The 22844-nt window shown below is 34.4% G+C and overlaps 1 pseudogene; it reads right to left on the bottom strand.

Annotated features, from left to right (window-relative positions):
- Positions 1–486: 486 nt before the first annotated feature.
- On the bottom strand, positions 487–22844 carry LOC115845784 (YEATS domain-containing protein 4-like; annotated as a pseudogene).

Raw genomic sequence — 22844 nt, forward strand, 5'->3', positions numbered from 1 at the left:
TCTGTAAACTACACTTATTGAAGGCTTATTGAACACTGGGCACATCAGATACAAAAGATATGGGATAGGGGCAGGTAAGAACTTAAGAAATTAAATATGCACATTAATGTTACCACTAATTCTAACTACTAAGGAAGTACAAAATTTTTACAAGTTATACTTTATAGTGAAATTTTGATGCCTGTCAAAAGGATAAGCTACACATACAATGCAATAGAAGTGTTTTAAAATTGTGCTTAATATCATAGAACTACCCCAAAATGCATTGATTAAGTGCCTATACAACATTCATTCTTTTTATACACATACATTTCACCTTAAAGATTGCTTGTAAAGTACAAATACTTTGACTTCATTGCTGAGAAATCTATGGTAAACAACTATATATGCAGTTTTTCTAAGAAACATCACAGCATTTGTAGTCCATCTCTCTAACTTCTATCTTATTTTTAGTTTCCCTTATTATTGAGTTCTCTTCAGAACTGTTTATATTACTTTTGCCGGATCATCTTCTTCAAGTTTCTTGATTTCATTTTTTAAACAATTTATAGTGTCACAACTTGCTTTTAATCTTTCTTTAAGCTCTGCAATTTCAAAGCTTGTTTGTTTGTTTTTTAACATCTTTATTGGAGTATAATTGCTTTAAAACGGTGTGTTAGTTTCTGCTGTATAACAAAGTGAATCAGTTATATGTATACATATATCGCCATGTCCCCTCCCTCTTGCGTGTCCCTCCCACCTTCCCTATCCCACCCCTCTAGGTGGTCACAAAGCACCAAGCTGATCTCTATGTGCTATGCAGCTGCTTCTCACTATCTATTTTACACTTGGTAGTGTATATATGTCAATGCTACTATCTCACTTTGTCTCAGTTAAAGCTTGTTTTCTTTTTCTTTTTTTTTTTCCCTCAGCTTCTAATTTTTCTCTGGTTTTCACTTCAAGTTCTGCAAATTCTGTTTCATGCTTATAGGCTCCTAAAGTAAGCTGACAAGATGTTAATAATTGGTGCATTATTGCTGTTGGGTCTTGAAATATCATTTCATCATAGAACTCTGAAACCACTGACTTTTTTCCCAGCATTGCTTTGGTGTTTGATTGAAATAGCTTTAATAAATATTACAAGATTAAGGTCTTTCATTAGGATCAATGAAAAATATTTTGATGATTATTTCAAATTCACCCTATCTTGTTTCAGTAATTTCATATGGAGGCTTAGTAACAACTCTAAAATGACTGCCATAACTTTCATGTAATTTAAAATGGATTTTCTTCACATATGCTGAAATATCCTCATTTCTATTGAATATATGATTTTATATATACTGTCCACTGATGGGTGTGAACATCCTCTTCTATTTTCTTTCCAAAATATTGAGCAACATTACCATAAACTATTGGTTTAATGATAGTAACCTCCTTCACTCTCCTGCCAGAGTCAAGCCCAAATTCGGCCCTTCTCTTGAACAAATTGTCCTACTGAAAAGCCTCCACTGCTAAGGAGAGACCAGGGCCAGCAGGCTCACAGCATCCCTCAGAGGCCCTGCTCCTCCCACACAGGCCCAGGAGGAGGGTTTCTGGCTAAAGGAGAATAAGCCAGCAGGACTCAGGACACTGAGGAACCACCAAATCCTCAACATTGACAGCATTCCTCATTATAGTTTTATTTTATATTTTTCTCTATTCTTATGAGATTGAACAACTTCATATGCTTAGTAAAAATTACATTTTATTCTTCTGTGAATTGCTTATTCATAACCTATATCCACTTTCTATTGTGTTGCATTTCCTTTTCCTACTGATTCATGTGGGAGGTCATACATTTTTTCCCCAAAATTAATTCCTTGTTTGTTTTATGAAGCAAATATATTTACATAGGTTGTTACTTATCTTTTAATTTTTAGTGTTCTTGGATTCCTTTGTTATGAAGTGTTTGAAGTTTATACAAAAATAAGTCTTATTTTGTGTATGATTATTTTCTTTTGAGTCTGAGTTAAGAGATCTTTTACTACCTGAGATCTTAAAGTCAATCTCTTATAATTTCTACTAAACGTTACAAAGTTTTGCTTCTTGAGTCTTTAACCCAATTGATATTTATTTTGTATTTGATTCAATACAGGAATAAAATGCTATTTTGCTTTTTTCTTCCAAATAGAAAGCCAACTGTCTCAAGCAGAAACAAGAATAACTACAATCCTGCAGCCTGTGGAACAAAAACTGCACTCACAGAAAGACAGACAAGATGAAAAGGCAGAGGTCTATGTACCAGACAAAGGAACAAGATAAAACCCCAGAAAAACAATGAAAAGAAGTGGAGATAGGCAATCTTCCAGAAAAATAATTCAGAATAATGATAGCAAAGATGATCCAGGACCTCAGAAAAGCAAAGATTAAGAAGATGCAAGAAATGTTTAACAAAGACCTAGAAGAATTAAAGAACAAACACCTAGAAGAATTAATGAACAAACAAACAGATGTGAACAATACAAAAACTGAAATGAAAAATACACTAGAAAGAATCAATAGCAGAATAACTGAGGCAGAAGAAGGGATAAGTGTCCTGGAAGACAGAATGGTGGAATTCACTGCCACAGAAAAGAATAAAGAAAAAAGAATGAAAAGAAATAAAGACAGCCTGAGACTGCTGGGACAACATTAAACACAACAACATATGCATTATAGGGGTCCCAGAAGGAGAAGAGGGAGAGAAGGGACCCAAGAAAATATTTGAAGAGATTATAGTCAAAAACTTCCCTAACATGGGAAAGGAAATAGCCACCCAAGTCCAGGAAGTGCAGAGAATCCCAGGCAGGATACACCCAAGGAGAAACACATGAAGACATATAGTAATCAAACTGACAAAAATTAAAGACAAAGAAAAATGATTGAAAGCAACCAGGGCAAAATGACAAATAACATACAAGGAAACTCCCATAATGTTAACACCTGATTCCTCAGCAGAAACTACAAGCCAGAAGGGAGTGGAATGACATAACTACAGTGATTAAAGGGAAGAAACTACAACCAAGATTACCCTACCCAGCAAGGATCTCATTAAGTTTTGATGGAGAAATCAAAAGCTTTACAGACAAGCAAAAGCTAAGAGAATTCAGCACCACCAAACCAGCTCTACAAAAATGCTAAAGGAATTTCTTTAAGTGGGAAACACAAGAGAAGAAAAGTACCAACAAAACAAATGCATACCAATTAAGAAAATGGTAATAGGAGCATACATATCAATAATTACCTTAAAGGTGAATGGATTAAATGCTCCAACCAAAAGAAACAGGCTTGCTGAATGGATACATAAACAAGATCCATATATATGCTGTCTATAAGAGACCCACTTCATATGTAGGGACACATACAGACTGAAAGTGAGGGGATGGAAAAAGATATTCCATGCAAATGGAAATCAAAAGAAAGCTGGAGTAGCAAGACTCATATCTGATAATATAGACTTTAAAATAAAGAAAGTTACAGAAGACAAGAAAAGACACTACATAATGATCAAGGGATCAATCCAAGCAGAAGATATAAAAATTATAAATATATATGCACCCAACATAGGAACAATACTTAAGGCAACTGCTAACAGCTATAAAGGAGGAAATCAACAGTAACACAATAATAGTGGGGGACTTTAACACCTCACTTACACCAATGGACAGATCATCCCAATAGAATATTAATAAAGAAACACAAGCTATAAATGACACAGTAGACCATATAGATTTAATTGATAATTATAGGACATTCTATCCCAAAACAGCAGATCACACTTTCTTCTCAGTGTGCATGGAACATTCTCCATGATAGATCACATCTTGGCTCACAAATCAAGCCTCAGTAAATTTAAGAAAACTGAAATCATATCAAGCATCTTTTCTTACCACACTATGAGATTAGAAATCAATTATGGGGAAAAAAAACATAAAACACATGGAGGCTAAACATTACATTACTAAATAACCAAGAGATCACTGAAGAAATCAAAGAGGAAATCAAAATATACTTACAGACAAATTACAATGAAAACATGATGATCCAAAACCTATGGGATGAAGCAAAAGAAGTTCAGACAGGGAAATTTATAGCAATACAAGCCTACCTCCAGAAACAAGAAAAAGTTCAAATAAAAAAAATATAACCTTACTACTAAAGGAACTAGAGAAAGAAGAAAAAGAAAAACCCAAATTTAGTAGAAGGAAATAAATCATAAAGATCAGAGCAGAAATAAATGAAATAGAAACAAACAATACAATACCAAAGATCAATGAAACTAAAAGCTGGTTCTCTGAGAGGATAAACAAAATTGATAAACAATTAGCCAGGGCTTCCCTGGTGGTGCAGTGGTTGAGAGTCCGCCTGCCGATGCAGGGGACACAGATTCGTGCCCCGGTCCGGAAAGATCCCACATGCCACGGAGCAGCTGGGCCCGTGTGCCATGGCTGCTGAGACTGCGCATCCAGAACCTGTGCTCCGCAATGGGAGAGGCCACCACAGTGAGAGGCCTGCTACTGCAAAAAAAAAAAAAAAAAAAAAATTAGCCAGACTCATCAAGAAAAAGAGGGAGAGGACTCAAATCAATAAAATTAGAAATAAAAAAGGAGTAGTTACAACAGACACTGAAATTCAAAGCATCCTAAGAGACTACTACAAGCAACTCTATGCCAGTAAAATGGGCAACCTGGAAGAAATGGACAAATGTCCAAGGGTGAACCAGGAAGAAAGAGGAAATATGAACAGAGAAATCGCAAGTAATGAAATTGAAAGTGTGATTAAAAATCTTCCAACAAACAAAAATCCAGGACCAGATGGCTTCACAGGTGAATTCTATCAAACATTTAGAGAAGAGCTAATACCCATCCTTCTCAAACTCTTCCAAAAATTTGTAGAAGAAACACTCCCAAACTCATTCTATGAGGTCAACATCACCCTGATACCAAAACCAAACAAAGATACCACAAAAAAAGAAAACTACAGACCAATATCACCGATGAATATAGATGCAAAAATCCTCAAAAAAATACTAGCAAACAAAATCAAACAACACATTAAAAGTATCATACACCATGATCAAGTAAGATTTATGCCGGGGATGCAAGGATTCTTCAATATATACAAATCAATCAATGTGATACACCATATTAACAAATTGAAGAACAAAACCATATGATCATCTCAATAGATGCAGAAAAAGCTTTTGACAAAATTCAACACCAATTTATTATAAAAACTCTCCAGAAAGTGGGCATAGAGGGAACCTACCTCAACATAATAAGGACCATATATGACAAACCCACAGCAAACATCATTCTCAATGGTGAAAAATTGAAAACATTTCCTCTAAGATCAGGAACATGACAAGAATGTCCACTCTTGCCAATATTACTCAGCATAGCAGTGGAAGTTCTAGCCATGGCAATCAGAGAAGAAAAAGAAATAAAATGAATACAAATTGGAAAAGAAGAAGTAAAACTGTTAATGTTTGCAGGTGACATGATACTATACATAGCAATCCTAAACATGCCACAAGAAAACTACTCAAGCTAATCAATTAATTGGGTAAAGTTGCAGGATACAAAATTCATGCACAGAAATCTCTAGCATTCCTATACACTAATGGTCAAAAAACTGAAAGAGAAATTAAGGAAACACTCCTATTTACCACTGCAACAAAAAGAATAAAATACCTAGGAATAAGCCTACCTAGGGAGACAAAAGACCTGTATGCAGAAAACTATAAGACACTGATGAAAGAAATTAAAAATGATACCAACAGATGGAGTGACCTACCATGTTCTTGGATTGGAAGAACCAATATTGTGAAAATGACTATACTACCCAAAGCAATCTACAGATTCAGTGCAATCCCTATCAAATTATGAATGGCATTTTTTTACAGAACTAGAACAAAATATCTTAAAATTTTTGTGGAGACACTAAAGACCCCGAATAGCCAAAGCAGTCTTGAGGGAAAAAAACGGAGCTGGAGGAATCAGACTCCCTGACTTCAGACAACACTACAAAGCTACAGTAATCAAGACAGTATGGTACTGATACAAAAACAGATATATAGATCAATGGAACAGGATAGAAAGCCAAGAGACAAACCCATGCACCTATGGTCAACTAATTTATGACAAAGGAGGCAAGGATATACAATGGAGAAAAGACAACCTGTTCAATAAGTGGTGCTGGGAAAACTGGATAGCTAAATATAAAAGAATGAAATTAGAGCACTCCCTCACACCATACACAAAAATAAACTCAAAATGCATTAGAGCCCTAAATGTAAGACCGGACACTATAAAATTCTTAGAGGAAAACATAGGAAGAATACTCTTTGACATAAATCACAGCAAGATCTTTTTTTGATCCACCTCCTAGAATAATGGAAATAAAAAAAAATAAACAAATGGGACCTAATGAAACTTAAAAGCTTTTGCAAAGCAAAGGAAACTACAAACAAAACAAAAAGAAAACCCACACAACTGGAGAAAATATTTGCAAATGAATCAACGGGGATTAATCTCCAAAATATATACACAGCTCATGCAGCTCAATATTAAAAAAAAAAAAAAAACCAATCCAAAAATGGGAGGAAGACCTATATAGACATTTCTCCAAAGAAGACATACAGATAGCCAAGAAGCACATGAAAAGCTGCTCAACATTACTAATTATTAGAGAAATGCAAATCAAAACTACAATGAGGTATCACCTCACACCAGTTAGAATGGGCATCATCAAAAAATCTACAAAGAAAGAGAAAAGGGAACCCTCTTGCACTGTTGGTGGAAATGGAAATTGGTACAGCCACTATGGAGAACAGTATGGAGGTTATTAAAGAAAAAATAGAATTGCCATATGACCTAGCAATCCCACCACTGGGCATATACCCATGGTTTTTGAGAAAACCATAATTCAAAAAGACACATGAACCCCAATGCTCATTGCAGCACTATTTACAGTAGCCAGATCATTGACGCAACCTAAATGCCCATTGACAGACAAATGGGTAAAGACGTGTGGTACATATATACAATGGAATATTACTTAGCCATAAAAAAAATGAAATTGGGTCATTTATAGAGACATGGATGGACCTAGAGACTATCATGCAGAGTGAAGTAAGTCAGAAAGAGAAAAACAAATATTGTATATTAACGCATATAGGTGTAACCTAGAAGAATGCTACAGATGAACCAGTCTGCAGGGCAGAAATTGAGACACAGAGGTAGAGAACAAACATGGACACAAGTGGGGAAAGTGGAGGTGGGGTGGTGGTGGTGTGATGAATTGGGAGATTGGGATTGACATATATACACTAATATGTATAAAATGGATAACTAATAAGAACCTGTTGTATATAAAAAAAGAAAGGCAATTTTCTCAAACACAGTTTGTTAAAGCATTCTTATTTTACCCCCAAATTTCTACTACATCTTCTAAAGTATAACATTGTCCATACAATTGTCAGTGTCTCTTCTGATCATCCTTGCACCAACATTATTCTGTTCTAATTACTGTGGAAAGATAGCATTATACTGAACCTTGAACTCACTAGGGCAAGTCTTCTCTCTTTGATTTTTGTTTGCTTTAAGATTTGCATGCTTGGGGCTTCCCTGGTGGCACAGTGGTTGAGAATCTGCCTGCCAATGCAGGGGACACGGGCTCGAGACCTGGCGCGGGAAGATCCCACATGCCGCAGAGCAACGAGGCCCATGAGCCACAACTACTGAGCCTGAGCATCTGGAGCCTGTGCTCCACAACAAGAGAGGCCACAACAGTGAGAGGCCCGTGCACCACGATGAAGAGAGGCCCCCACTTGCTGCAACTACTGAAAGCCCTCTCACAGTAACGAAGACCCAACACAGCCATAAATAAATAAATAAATAAATAAATAAATAAATAAATAAATAAATAAATAAATAAATAAATATAAATAAGATTTGCATGCTTGGACATTTTCATGTGAATTTGGAGAACTGACACATTTTAAATAACCCAGTAACTATCATAATCATTATTCTCTTGTAAGTTTTCAAAAATATATTGTAATTTTCTCTTTTAAGTACCTATAGTTTTGTTGTATTTGTTCCTGAGTATATCAGGAATAGTATATAGTTTATAGTTTATTTTGCTAACATGAATTTATTTTTTCATATTTTATTTTTATAATTTTTATTAGTATGTGTAAAAAATAGTAAAAATACTATTGATATTTGATAATGTATATTATATCCAAAAAATTTGCTGAGTTCTACTAATTCTTTTTTTTTTTTTTTTTTTTTTTTTTTTGCGGTACGTGGGCCTCTCACTGTTGTGGCCTTTCCCACTGCAGAGCACAGGCTCCAGACACACAGGCTCAGTGGCCATGGCCCACGGGCCCAGCCGCCCTGTGGCACGTGGTATCCTCCCGGACTGGGACACAAACCCACGTCCCCTGCATCGGCAGGCAGACTCTCAACCACTGCGCCACCAGGGAAGCCCCGTTTCTACTAATTCTTTTATTCCTTCTCAAAAATCTTAGTATGTTCTATATAGATAATCATAATGATATTTATAAATAGCATATTTATTCCAACTGTGAAATGTCTTTTCAATCTTGATACTGCCTGGACTTCCTGTATAATATTAAATTGTTGGGGTGATAATTCTTTCACACATTCTTGCTTTTTTATTGAAATGTAATTGACTTAAAATATTATATTACTTTCAGGTGTACAACATAGTTATTCAATATTTTTATGCATTACAAAATGACCAACATGACAATCTAGTTAACATTTGTCACTATACAAAGTTATCACAATATTATTGGCTATACTCCCTGTGCTGTACATTACATCCTTGTGTTTCATTTATTTTATAACAGGACCTCTTAATCTTCCTCACTTATTTATTTCTGGGCTCTCTACTCTGTTCCCTTGATATATATATATATATATATGTCACAACTTTTTTATCCACTCATCTATGGGCACAGGTTGCTTCCATTTCTTGTCTATTATATATAATGCTGCAAAAAACATTGGAATACATGCATTATTTATAATTAGAGTTTCTGTTTTCTTCAGGTAAACACCCAAAAGATAAATTACTAGATCATATGGCAGTTCTCTTTTTAATTTTTGAGGAACATTCCATACTGTTTTCCAAAGAGTCTGCACCAATTTACAATCCCACCAACAGCACTCAAAGATTCCCTTTGCTCCACATCCTCACCAAAACTTCTTACTTTTATCTTTTTGATATAGCCATTCTGACATGTACCATGTGGTATCTCATTGTGTGTGTGTGTGTGTGTATGTGTTTTAATTGGGGTATAGTTGCTTTATAATGTTGTGTTAGTTTCTGCTGTACAGTGAAGTGAATCAGCTATATGTATACATATATCCCATCTGTTTTGAATTTCCTTCCCTTTTAGGTTACCACAGAGCATTAAATAGAGTTCCCTGTGATATACAGCAGGTTCTCATTCATTATCAGTTTTATACTTATTAGTGTATATATGTCAATCCCAGTCTCCTAATTCATCCCACCCCCCCTTTCCCCCCTTGGTGTTCGTATGTTTGTCCTCTGCTTCTGTTTATTTCTGCCTTGCAAACAGTTTCATCTGTACCATTTTTCTAGATTCCACATATATGTGTTCATAAGCAATATTTGTTTTTCTCTTTCTGACTTACTTCACTGTCTGACAGTCTCTAGGTCCATCCACATCTCTACAAATGACCCAATTTCATTCCTTTTTATGGTTGTGTAATATTCCACTGTATATACCACATCTTCTTTATCCATCCATCAATGGACATTTAGGTTGCTTCCATGACCTGACTATTATAAATAGTGTTGCAATGAATGTTGGGGTGTATGTGCCTTCTTGAATTATAGTTTTCTCAGTAGTGGGATTGCTGGGAAAAAAAAAACTAACTAAAAATAGAATTATCATTGTAGTTTTGATTTGCATTTTCCTGATGATTATTGATGCTGAGAATATTTTCATGTGTCTGTTGGCCATCTGTATGTCTTTCTTGAGAAAATGTCTACTTAGATCCTATGCCTATTTTTATCAAGTTGTTTTTTTGATGTTGAGTTGTATGAGTTCTTTGTATATTTTGGATATTAACCCCTTATCCGATATATTGCTTGCAAAAAATATTTACCCATTAGCAAGCTATCTTCTTGTTTTGTCCATAGTTTTCTTCACTGTGGAAAAGTTTTTAGTTTGATGTAGTATCATTTGTTTATTTTTGCTTTTGTTTTCCTTGTCTGAGGAGATAGATCCAAAAGAATATTGCTAAGACCAATGTCAAAAATCATTCTGCCTATGTTTTCTTCTAGGAGTTTTATGGTTTCAGGTCCTACATTTAAGTTTTAAATACATTTTGGTTTTATTTTTTGTATATGTTGTGAGACAGTAGTCCAGTTTGATTCTTTTGCATGTAGCTGTCCTGTTTGCCCAATACCATTTATTGCAGAAGTTCTGTTTATTCTTGCCTCCTTTGTCATAGATTAATTGACTATATAAGCATGAGTTTATTTCTGGGCTCTCTACTCTGTTCCCTTGATCGATGTGTCTGTGTTTGTGCCAGTTCCATATTGTTTTGATTACTGTAGCTTTGTAGTATAGCCCAAAAACAGGGAGCAAGATACCTTCAGCTTTGTTCTTTTTTTTTTTTCTTAAGATTGTTTTGGCTATTCAGGGTCTTTTTTCTTTCCACTTAAGTTTTAGAATTATCTGTTCCAGCTCTGTGTAAAATGTCATTGGTATTTTGATAGAGATTGCACTGAATCTGTAAATTTCCCTGGGGAATATGGTTATTTTAACAATATTAATTCTATCAATCCATGAGCACCATATATTTTTTCAACTGTTTTTGTCATCTTCAATTTCTTTCATCAATGTCTTATAGTTTCCCAAGTACAGGTCTTTTACCTCCTTGGTTAGATTTCTCCCCACGTACTTTATTCTTTTAGATGCAATTGTAAATGGTATTGCTTTCTTAATTTTACTTTCTAATAGTTTGTTATTAGTGTATAGAAATGCAACATATTTCTGTATATTAATTTTGTATCCTGCAACCTTACTGAATGTATTTATTAGTTCTAATAGCCTTTTTGGTAGCATCTTAAGAATTTGCTATATATAGTATCATATCATCTGCAAACAATGACAGTTTTACTTTTTCCTTTCCTTTACTTCTTCCCTCCTCCTTTCCAAGAATTTGCTATATATAGTATCGTATCATCTGCAAACAATGACAGTTTTACATCTTCCTTTCCAATTCCAATGGAATTCCTTTTATTTCTTTTTCATGTCTGATTGTTGTGTCTAGAACTTCCAATGATATGTAAAAAAGTAGTGAGAGTGGGCATCCTTGTGTTGTTCCTGATCTTTGAGGAAATGCTTTTAGCTTTTCATTGTTGAGCATGATATTGGCCACATATGGCCTTTATTATGCTGAGGTATGTTCCCTTTGTAACCACTTTGTGGAGAGTTTTTATCATAAATGGATGTTGAATTTCATCTACAGCTTTTTCTGAATCTATTGAGATTTTTACTCTTCAACTTGTTAATGTGGTGTATCATATTGATTGACTTACAGATACTGATGTCTCTGGTATCTATGACATAAATCTCACTTGATCATGGTGTATGATTCTTTTCACATAGTGTGTTGAATTTGGTTTACTAATATCTTGTTGAGGGTTTTTGTATCTATTTTCATCAGTGATATTGGCCTGTAATTTTCTTTTTTGTGGTGTCTTTGACTGGTTTTTGTGTCAGGGTGTTGTTGTCCTTGGAGAATCAGCTTGGAAGTATTCCTTTCTCTTCAGTTTTTTGGAATAATTTGAGAAGCATAGATGTTAACTCTTCTTTAAATGTTTGGTAGAATTCACCTGTGAAGGCTTGTGGTCTTGGATTTGTTTGTTGGGATGTATTTATTACTGGTTCAATTTCAATACTGGTAAACTGTTTGGTCATATTTCCTATTTCTTCCTGATTCAGTCTTGGAAGATTGTACATTTTAGGAATCTATCCATTTCTTGTGGGTTGTCAATTTATTGCTTATATTAATATCTTATGATCCTTTGTAATTCCATGGTGTCAGTTATAACTTTTCTTTCATTTCTGATTTTATTGATTTGGGGCATTTCTCTTTTTCTTTTCTTTTCTTTTTTTTTTTTTTTCATAATAAGTCTGGCTAAGTGTTTGTTAATTTTCTTTATAATGTTGTCAAAGAACCAGCTCTTAGTTTCACTGATCTTTTCTATTATTTTTTCAATCTCTTTGTCATTTATTTCTGCTCTGCTCTTTATGATTTATTTCCTTATACAAACATTGTTCTTCTATTTTTAGTTCCTTTAGGTGTGAAGTTTGGTTGTTTATTTGCAATTTTCCTTGTTTCTGGAGGTAGACTTTTATTACTATAATCTTCCCTCTTAGAACTTCTTTAGCTGGTTCCCATATATTTTGGATCATTGTGTTTTTGTTTTCATTTGTCTCCAGGTATTTTTTTTTGTAATTTCCTCTTTGATTTCTTCACTGATCCATTAGATGTTTAGTAGTGTACTGTTTAGCCTCCATGGGTTCTTTGCAAGTTTTTACTTTACTTGACTTGTAGTCTCATAGCAGTGTGTCAGAAAAGATGCTTGATATGATTTCAATCTTCTTAAATTTATTGAGATATTTTGTGGACTAGCATGTAATTTATCCTGGAGAATGTTCCATGTACACTTGAAAAGAATTTTTATTCTGCTTCTTTCAGATGGAATGTTCTCTCTCTCTCTATCTATCTATCTATCTATATATATATATATCCCATCTGGTCTAATGTGTGATTTAAATCCAATGTTTCCTTGTTTGCTTATTGATATTTTTGTCTGGATAATCTTTCCATTCATATAAGTAAGTTGTTAAAGTCCCCTACTATTAAAATATTACTGTCAATTTCTCCATTTATGCCTGTTAATATACCCTGTATGCATTAGGTGCTCCTATGCTGAATGCATATATATTTACAAATGTTATATCTTCTTGTTGGATTCCTCTGTTTATCATTATGTAATGTCCTTCTCTTTCTCTTGTTATAGTCTTTGTTTTAAAGTCTATTTCATCTGATATAAGTATTGATACCCCAGCTTTATTTGCATTTGCATTTGCATAAAATATCTTTTTCTATCCCATCACTTTCAGTCTGTGTGTGTTTTTAAATCTGAAGTGAGAAGTGTGTGGGCAGATATATATGGGTCTTTCAAAAAGAATATTTATTCTGAGACCATATCTTTTGACTGGAGAGTTTGATCCATTTTCATTTAAAGTAATTATTGATAGGTATGTACTTATTGCCATTTTAATAATTATTTTCATTTTTTTGTAGTTCTTTTTTCTTTCTTTCTTCTTCTTTTTCTCCCTTCACTTGTGAATTAATGATTATGTTTAGTGTTATGCTCGAATTTCTTTCTCTTTTTTTGTGTACATGCCAGTTATAGATTTTTGTTTATATGAAGATTATATATAGAAATATATATGTGGATATATATACACATATATATATATATACACACACACATGATTATTTTAGGTTGAAGATCTCCTAAGTTCAAACACATTTTAACAATCCAGCATTTTTACTCCCCTCTCCCACATTTAATATTTCTGATATCATAATTTACATGTTTGGTTTTGTGTGCTTCTTAACCTCTTATTGTGGACAGAGATGATTTTTCTAATTTTGTACTTAATATTTCTCCTAGTTTTGAAATTGGTTGATCTATTACCTTACTGTATGTTTGCCTTTACCAATGAGATTTTTCCTTAGCTTTGGAGAAGTTACTTAATATCTCTATGAGTGTCAAAGAGTGCTTACCTCATTAAGTACTCATAAATACATATAAGAAAAGGTGAAGTCCTGACTCATACAAATATATAACGAACATTTGTCATGATTTTATTTAACTAATTCATGAGGAAGCCAGCAAAGTGTTACAACTGATTCAAATGAGAATTAATAGTACCACGCATATAGTCAATAAGCAATGCTGAAATGAATTTACAAAGATATGCCAAACAGGTAAATTCACAGTGCAATAATAAAATACATTCCACAAGACACAAATCATGTTATTATATATTCAAGAATTATTTGCAGTAAATCAGTTTTCCACAAATTATGGAGTTGTAAAATAGCTCAAAGACAATATAAGACAGAGACTCCATAGAATCAGATAGACCCAGAATGTATGATACACGATCCCAAGTCTTCAGCTGAACACATTCAATACCTTTTTATTCCATTAAAAAAAAAATCTATCAATTTTATTTAGAAATTGTTGTGGCAATGTGTGTATATATATATATATATATATGTACATATATACATATATTTATAAACACACACACACAGACTGTTGTACAAGGCATACAATTAAAACTGTAATTTTTTTTTCTTTTTTTTGTGGTATGTGGGCCTCTCACTGCTGTGGCCTCTCCCATTGCAGAGCACAGGCTGTGGACGCGCAGGCTCAGCAGTCATGGCTCACGGGCCCAGCCGCTCCACGGCACGTGGGATCTTCCTGGACCGGGGCACAAACCCATGTCCCCTGCATCGGCAGGCAGACTCTCAACAACTGCACCACCAGGGAAGCCCCAAAACTGTAATTTTGATTAGAGTTCTTTACTACTGTTACTGATATTGGTATTATTTTACATACTGGTAAAGTTTATTTGCTCATAATTTTTTTAGCATTTTTACAACCATATACTTAAGTAAATTGGGCTATAATTATCTATGGAATGCTTTGCCCATATATTATTTAATCATACATATTCTAGCCAAAGTAATGCAGTAGTGTTCCTATGGTGGATACTTGGAGGAAGTTTTAGGGGACATTGGCTAAATGCACTACTTCTTTGGGAAAAATTTCTCTTTGGTCCTAGTACTAGAAATATTTTATTTTCACCAAGTAATCATTTAATTTCTATCATAAAGACCTTGACTTATGTGGTTGTTCTCCCTGTTTGAACTGTCTGTTAAAAGGTTAGAGCTAAATTTATAATCTACATCAAGCTTATGTTTAAGGCACTATGGAAGGAATTTGACTTTATGCATTTTACTTTTATCTTTTATTTGTTTCATTTTCTCCCTATAATTAATGCTTGTTTTGTCTTAATGAAATATATGTATATGTATATATATATATGGAAATGACTTTGACCAACCTAAAAAAAAAAAAAAACCTGTAGTGACATTTTTCATTAAATCGAGAAACACAAGTTTAACTAAATCATCAAGTTATTGGACTAAACACAATTATGATTCAGTCAAAATTATAAAACTGATTATGTGTGCAAAATGTCAAACTCCAACAATTAGCAGAATTGATGAGAATGGTCCAATCCAATATTTTTTCTTTAGCCTGAAAGCAGAAGTTAGTTCAACTTCATATACATGATCATCTGAACATGGCTATCAGACACAAACATAACTTGTTAAAATTTTATAAATAAAGAAGTGATATTATGAGGTGTGTATTTTTCTTTTCTTACAATTTTTCTCCTTAATTTTTTCTCCCTATAATGAAAGAGAAAAAAGAAAACAAAGAGGATTTAAACTAGCTTTAGCAAGAGATTCGCCTAGGAGAAGAATTTGATATGAATATCATTATTAAAATCCCACTGCTTCAAATGGACTTTTACATTAATATATCTGTGGAGGTATAAAATTATCTGATTTATAACTTTACATTATTAGATATGAAATGTCAGTTATTATCTCCTCAACTTAATACTTAAACTAGCATATAATTTTATGTATCTTTGAGAAAAAAGCACACATCTTCATAAGTCATTCCTTGTTTGTGTGTATTCTTTGTTACAGTTTATTTGACTTACTGTGTTATGACTTATCACTCATTCTTTTACTTTTAAATTGTGAATGTATGAAATTAAAGCAAGAGAATTTATCAAACCAAATTTCACTTCCTTCAGTGTATGGCATTTGAAGTTAACATTGTGCTACATGTTGAAAGAGAATGTTGAAAGTTCAAATCTTTCTAACAAAGTCCTAAACTTGTGAATCTAGAAGCCATTAGTAGTAGCAAAGTTGATCTTTTTTTGTTGTTTATTTATCCATGTTTATTTTGATATTAATAAACAGGGAAATAATGGAGGCTATATGAATATGAACGAAAATATTTCATCTGAAAACATAACTGATATGTAATTATGCTTTATATCTATAGAATCTTGTGAGATAATTTTAAGATTGAACACACGCTTGTTTACCAAACTCCTTAATACTAGAATGGAAAAAGGGTAGATGTAGGTAAAGAAAAACTAATCCCAGCTCTGTCTCTTGCTTACTTTGTGAATTTGGCTCTATAAATTCCTTCAGTTTCCTTATCAATTTAATATAGGTATCTACCTCAAACATTTGCTGTGAGCATTAAATAAGATGATGGATGTAAAGACTCCTGATATAGTTTCAGGACATAATAGACAGTGAATAAATTTTACCTTCTGTGGTTACTATTATTTTTATTCTAAACCATTTTATTTTCTTTTTATAATTAGGAAGCAGGTATATAGTGGTAAGTTGTCAGCCTGATGCATAAGCCTATTAGGCAGAAATCAGAAGTAGGAGCTTGATCTCTTGACTCTACTACACTGGTATTTCCACCCAAATTTGCCTTTTATATTAGCAATTATTTTATTACCTAATATTGCTCCTGCATTTTTCACCAAAGTGCCTTGCACAAAATATGTATTTGATAAATGCCTGTGGAACTTAAACACGTCTATATAACAAGTTCATTTTCCTCTCACTGACTCTTTAGCCAAGCTGTGTAAGGGTAAAACCTAAATATTAGTCAAAGATTTGTTATTTGCCATATCCATCTTCACAATTTTTAAGCAAACATGTGGGACATTTTCTGATAATTGTCCCAACAGTTCTAGTTGGCTGGCTCTGCACTTTTATTTTTGGGAGTGCTCATGAAGCTTTTTCTAACTAAAGCTCTAAGTGGATATTTTTCATTCTTAACTTGTCAAAAAGTAGGCTTCACAGTTGTCTGATTTGAGATTACCTATACATCTGGCTTATCAGAACTTCCACAGGGTCTAGATGCCACATTGTTGCTAGCCCAATGTTGATTTATTTGCCACAGATGGGCTTCTCTCCATAACCTTCAATGGCACAGTCTCAATAGTGGGAATCAGTCAGCTTCTTTCTTGTCTTTGAACTGTGCGTACAAGGGTTTATTTACGCCTGCCTTGCAAGCGTTATTATAGTTGTTATCCTGTTTGGATACTGGCCAATATTTTGGATTTCATGTGGATACAGCTTTGAATTTCCAATTATTATTTTAAAATTGCTGCATACACCCTTATATTTACATAGTATTTTATGGATTTTAGTATGGCCTCAAAGGTATGGTGTCATTGTATCCTTAAAAATTATAATAAGAATATTATTAGAAACATCTTTAGCAGAGAGACAGACACATAGTTTCAGGAAGTTTCTGTATATCACAGGGTCATTAGAGCCGAGCTGGAGGTAAGTTCCTGGTCTTCTGCCACCCCGCCAGTACTCTAGACTGGAGTATTGTGCTCTGTTGTCTTTATTAATGAACTACAAATCATTGAAACCAAGCACTAGAGATGAAACAGACTGGAATATTACATCTAAGAAAACTTGAGACAGTTCCTTTTCAAACTGTCACCCCCATCTCTCTCCATAAACATGCACACAAGCTTTTTTTAAAATGAGTGAAGTTATCAAACAACTTCAGAGCCTAAATTTTGGATCTAGAGTTTTGCACATGATTGGCCATTGAGCTAATTATAATTAGTACCATTTATAGAACATTACTCATACGTATGGAAGCTTTGAATGGAATAAGAAACAGTTCTTAGTTCTGGACAATTTACTCTTTTTGGAGATAAAACAGTTTCAAATACAAATGCAACCATGAAATAAAAATACTCTAACAAGGAAATAATATACTTTACAACTTATGTACATACATATTTGGAATTGGCCAGTTGCTCAGACCTCCAAACACTGCACATGCTCTCTCCTCTGTATTCATATTTCTTCCCTACCTAACTCAATTCCTACTGAATTCTTGTTCAGGCAAGCCTTTTCTGACCTCCTTGATTAGACCAGCAACTACCATCCCCCATCTTAAGTTGCTATATTTTCAACAGCCTCCTTTAACATAGCTTCTATTTTACATTTACTTGTGTAGTTAATTAATGACTTCTTTTGGCATTTGATTCTAAGTTCTCTCCTTTTTGTATGCTCTTGTAATACAGTGACTTGCACAGTGTTGTACACAAAATATGTAATCAGCAAGTATTTTTTGAATTAATTTATGAATCTTCCCTGCCTAACTAAGATTTTATGGAAAGGCAAGTGGTCAAGAAGTACTGAATGTACTCCAAAGTTAGCTGTCAAATAAGGTTTGGTAACTTTGGCACTATTGAAATTTTAGGCTAGATCGTTCTTTTCTGTGCTGTGTTGTGCATTGTAGGATGTTTAGCATCATATCTGGCCTCTAGCCACTAGATGTCAATATCATTTCCTCCTGTTCCATACCCCCACCTCCAGGTCTTAACAGCCATAAATGTCTCCAGACATTGCCAAATGTCCCCTGGGTGCAAAATCATCTCTGATTGACAATCATTGCTTTAAAGAAATAGTTACATTCTTAGTTCTCATATTTTCACAGCATGAATTGTCTATATCAAAGCTAACCTATTTACAGTCATATAAATCTACAGTGTACCATCCTTATGCCATTGTTTGAGGTAGTATTTTTATTGTTCCTTCTTTAAATTTCCTCATTCTACTTAATTTCCTCAAATATTATTCATACGATAGAGCCTGATTCTGATTCTCAGCAGTCAGATGAGGCTTTCTCTATTAGTCAGGGTCTTAGCAGGAAACAGAGAACATCTCAAATAAGGATAAAAGAAATATATACAGAAGTAGGCAGAGTGTAAGCAAGAAAAAAAGGGGGATAATGCAGTATCCCACAGTTGTTAAGATTCTAAGGCCTGACAGGATAGAGAAATGGAATTGTTAACAAAGCCTAGGAAGAAAGAGTCACCTTGATACATTCTGTGACTTTCAGTAGAGGGTCCAAGGCAAACCAAGGTGACCTCTTAGGAAGGAAGTCAGAGAAATAAGCACTCTGATGTCACTCTTCTTCACATGAATCCCTTCCATAGTTCCCCATTGACTGAACCATACAGAAAATTATAGAATAAGAAAAACTATTAATATAGCGCCTATGAGTCAAACTATTGGGGTAGAGATCAGAGTGGAGAAGGATAGAAAGTGAAGCTAGTAAAACAAAACGAAGTTAATTTAGCCCAATTTTTCTCTCTACCTTTGTAAACAAAGCAGAATGGCCCTGTTATTAATGTAAACATATAATTTACATTATCATTGTGAAATTAGCTTCAATGGCAGACAATAGTTCTTCCTTAATTGGCTTTACTTGTTTTTTTAAAACAAATCCTTGTTTGCCTGCTAGCTAGCACACAAATTACAGTGAATCTGAAGGTCTTTAAAATCAGGGACTGTGTTTTAATTGTAGCATATTCTCTTGGACATATTTGGTTATTAGAGACAAGTTTTTAAACTATTTATAATATTTTGTTATTGTTTAAATTAATTTTGATTTCCAGGTGGAAAGAGCAACAAGTACAAGGATCTCATGCTTGCTTTCTTCTTATCTTGAAACAGCTTCTTTAAGCAAAGTGTAGTTTCCTTCTTCTCACATCTTATTTATACATCAACCCCATGTAATTAGCCTACCACCTTCTTCATGGCATTGAATTTGGTTTGATATAACTCTATATCTGTAGAGAAGTTCTTTCATTTTTTTGTCATGACACTCTGCATTGCTTGATAATATTGACAACTCCTTTCACTAAACTCTATCTTTAATCAGTTTGATTAAAGATTAAAACAATGAATTGATTAAAACAATGAATCTTTTATACTCTTCCTAATTCTCTGACAATTCCTTCTTTTCTATGTTGTCCTGTCTTCTCAATGAACCTTATAAGTGGAAATGTTCTCTAGATTCATTTCTCTTTTGCCACAAATAGTCTTCCTAGACAATATTGTATATTTTTATTTATTTAACTCCTACCTACATGCTCATAATTCTTCAATCTATATTGCCAATCCATGGTCATGTGATGTTGCAGAGGTCCTCAAACTAAACTTTTTTCAAAATTAAGATGACTGTCTCTCTTCTTTCCCAAAGTAACATTTTCTCCTGGTTTCTTTGTGTCAAATGAGAACAACGCTATCTACCTCAGAATCATCAAAAACCAAAGACCTCAGAATAATCTTCTAAACCAATACTCTAGCCAGTTTACCTTTCTAATTCTCCACAGATAGTCATTTATAAATCCATTGTAGTTTATCTTCTAAGTAGCTCTCAAATCTGTTTGCTATATCTCATCCTTCTTGTAATGTGCTATATAAGAAACCCTGGGCATCTTTGCATTACCTATTGTCAGAATCTCCTATCTTTTGTGTACCGTAAGTGAGAACTGGCTGAAATCTGTCCTGTGCTTCTATGGCCAGGAATTAGAAGTAGTTCTCAGAAGCCAACAGTACTAATAAGTTAGTCCAAAGCAGAAAGAAAATATCAAATAGCTCCAAGTTAGATCATAAAACAAGCCAGTAGCTAGAGAGACATAATGCAAAGTCAAAAGAGAAAAGAGCAAGTTGATAAAACAGAGAGCCAAGAGTCAAGAATAAGAGGGGGATATGTAAAATGAGAGGTAAATGATTAGTAGGATTAATATTAAAAATAGTTAACAGTGCATATAATTTTGGCACCCACTCACCAAAAATGTATTGGCCATAGGCTTAGAGCAGTAAGAACAATATCCCCATAAGATTTTGGTGGGGGGCCCAAGGAGGGACAAATATGAGTGGAATAGCAAATGAAAAGCTCTTGTGGGGCTTAAGGTAGTGACTCCCCCCCCCAATATGGAATTAATATAATTCAATTGTAATTTGCCTATGTCAGCCCTGGGAGAAACTGAAGGAAAAAATGGGTAAAATATCAATGGAGTGACTGCACCCACAGTGAACTCCCAGGTCCCTGCATATGCTGTGCTTAATAAAAACTATATGGTGAGATGAACTATAACTTGCTAGTTAATGTCTGTTCCATACTAGTATCCTCTCCCATTTAGTCTCCATATTACCATTTGTGATCTTTTGGAATAGATATGTTAATCATGACACTATCACATGAACATTCCAGAGTTATCTAGCTTCTTGGTATGTGTACAAAACTCTTGATAATTTTGCTGTCAATAATCTCATGTGTGTAATCTTTCACTTTTTCTCAACTTGCACTTTACAGTTGGTTAACCCTACACAGCCTTGAATTCTATAAGCATACAAAGCTTTTTTATTCTTTTGCTCCTTTTCTTATGCTATTCCTGCTTCCTGGAACAGCTCAAAAATGCCAACATGGAAAACTCCGACTTGTCCTTCAAGAAGCTAAAGTTTCATCTAATCCTAACAAGGCTTCTCTGACTCCTGGATACTTCATTCTTGAAAGAATTTATGTCCCCTCTTTTTCTTGAATAAAAATGCATAAATCAATGAATGAATTTATGCCCCATCATGCATTTTTCTGTAAAAATCTTCAGAATTTACCACTATGTAAAACTGCCTTATTTCCATGTTCTACATTTAAACATTCAGTTTCTGTTCAAGGTCAGAGTCATGATGATATATATTCATCTTAAAATCTCTAACAATGTGTATACTGTCTGTTGGGGAAAGAGAAAATTTTCTCTACCTTTATAGGTTCTTCTGGCTACTCTGAGAATTAAATTGACATGAGACAGATTATTACGAGAAAATCGAACAAAAATTTAATAACGTGTACATGGGAGAGACCCAGAAAAACTGAGTAATTTGTCAAAATGGCTTAAGACTTCATCTTAAATACCATCTTCATCTAAAGACAAAAGAAGTTGAAGGTAGGGTTTGGGGACACAATATGTTAAGTAGGCAATTCACATAGAGATGAAAAAACAAATATTTGGTAAACAAATGTACGCTGGGCCATACAGAGACAGTGAGACACAGAGTGGACTCTGATTTCTAGGATCTGCTGAGTTTCCCCCACTACACCTAGATCATATTCTTTCCTGACAGGCCCTTTTTTTAAACTAATTAGGCAGGTAATGGGAAAGTGAAAGGAAAGTTTCCAGAGTCTTCTGTTTATTAAAATAATCAGCCTAAATTCGCCCTCATATCAAAAACAATACATTTTTGGAGGAGGACCTTCAAGATGGTGGAAGAGTAAGACATGGAGATCACCTTCCTCCCCACAAATACATCAGAAATACACCTACATGTGGAAAAACTGCTACAGAACACCTACTGAATGCTGGCAGAAGACCTCAGACCTCTCAAAAGGCAAGAAACTCCCCACATACCTGAGTAGGGCAAAAGAAAAAAGAAAAAAAACAGAGACAAAAGAATACGGACAGGACCTGCGCCAATGGGAGGGAGCTGTGAAGGAGGAAAGGTTTCCAAACACTAGGAAGGCCCTTCCTGGGCGGAGACGGTGGTGGAAGGGGGAAGCTTCAGAGCAAAAGAGGACAGCACAGCAACAGGGGTGCAGAGGGAAAAGCGGACAGATTTCCACACAGAGGACTGGTGTTGACAAGCACTCACCAGCCTGAGAGGTTGTCTGCTCACTGCCGGGACGGTTGGGGGCTGGGAGCTGAGGATCCGCCTTCGGTCGGATCCCAGGGAGAGGACTGGCATTGGCTGCAT

Source organism: Globicephala melas, chromosome 13, assembly GCF_963455315.2.
Source record: "Globicephala melas chromosome 13, mGloMel1.2, whole genome shotgun sequence".
Taxonomy (NCBI): domain Eukaryota; kingdom Metazoa; phylum Chordata; class Mammalia; order Artiodactyla; family Delphinidae; genus Globicephala; species Globicephala melas.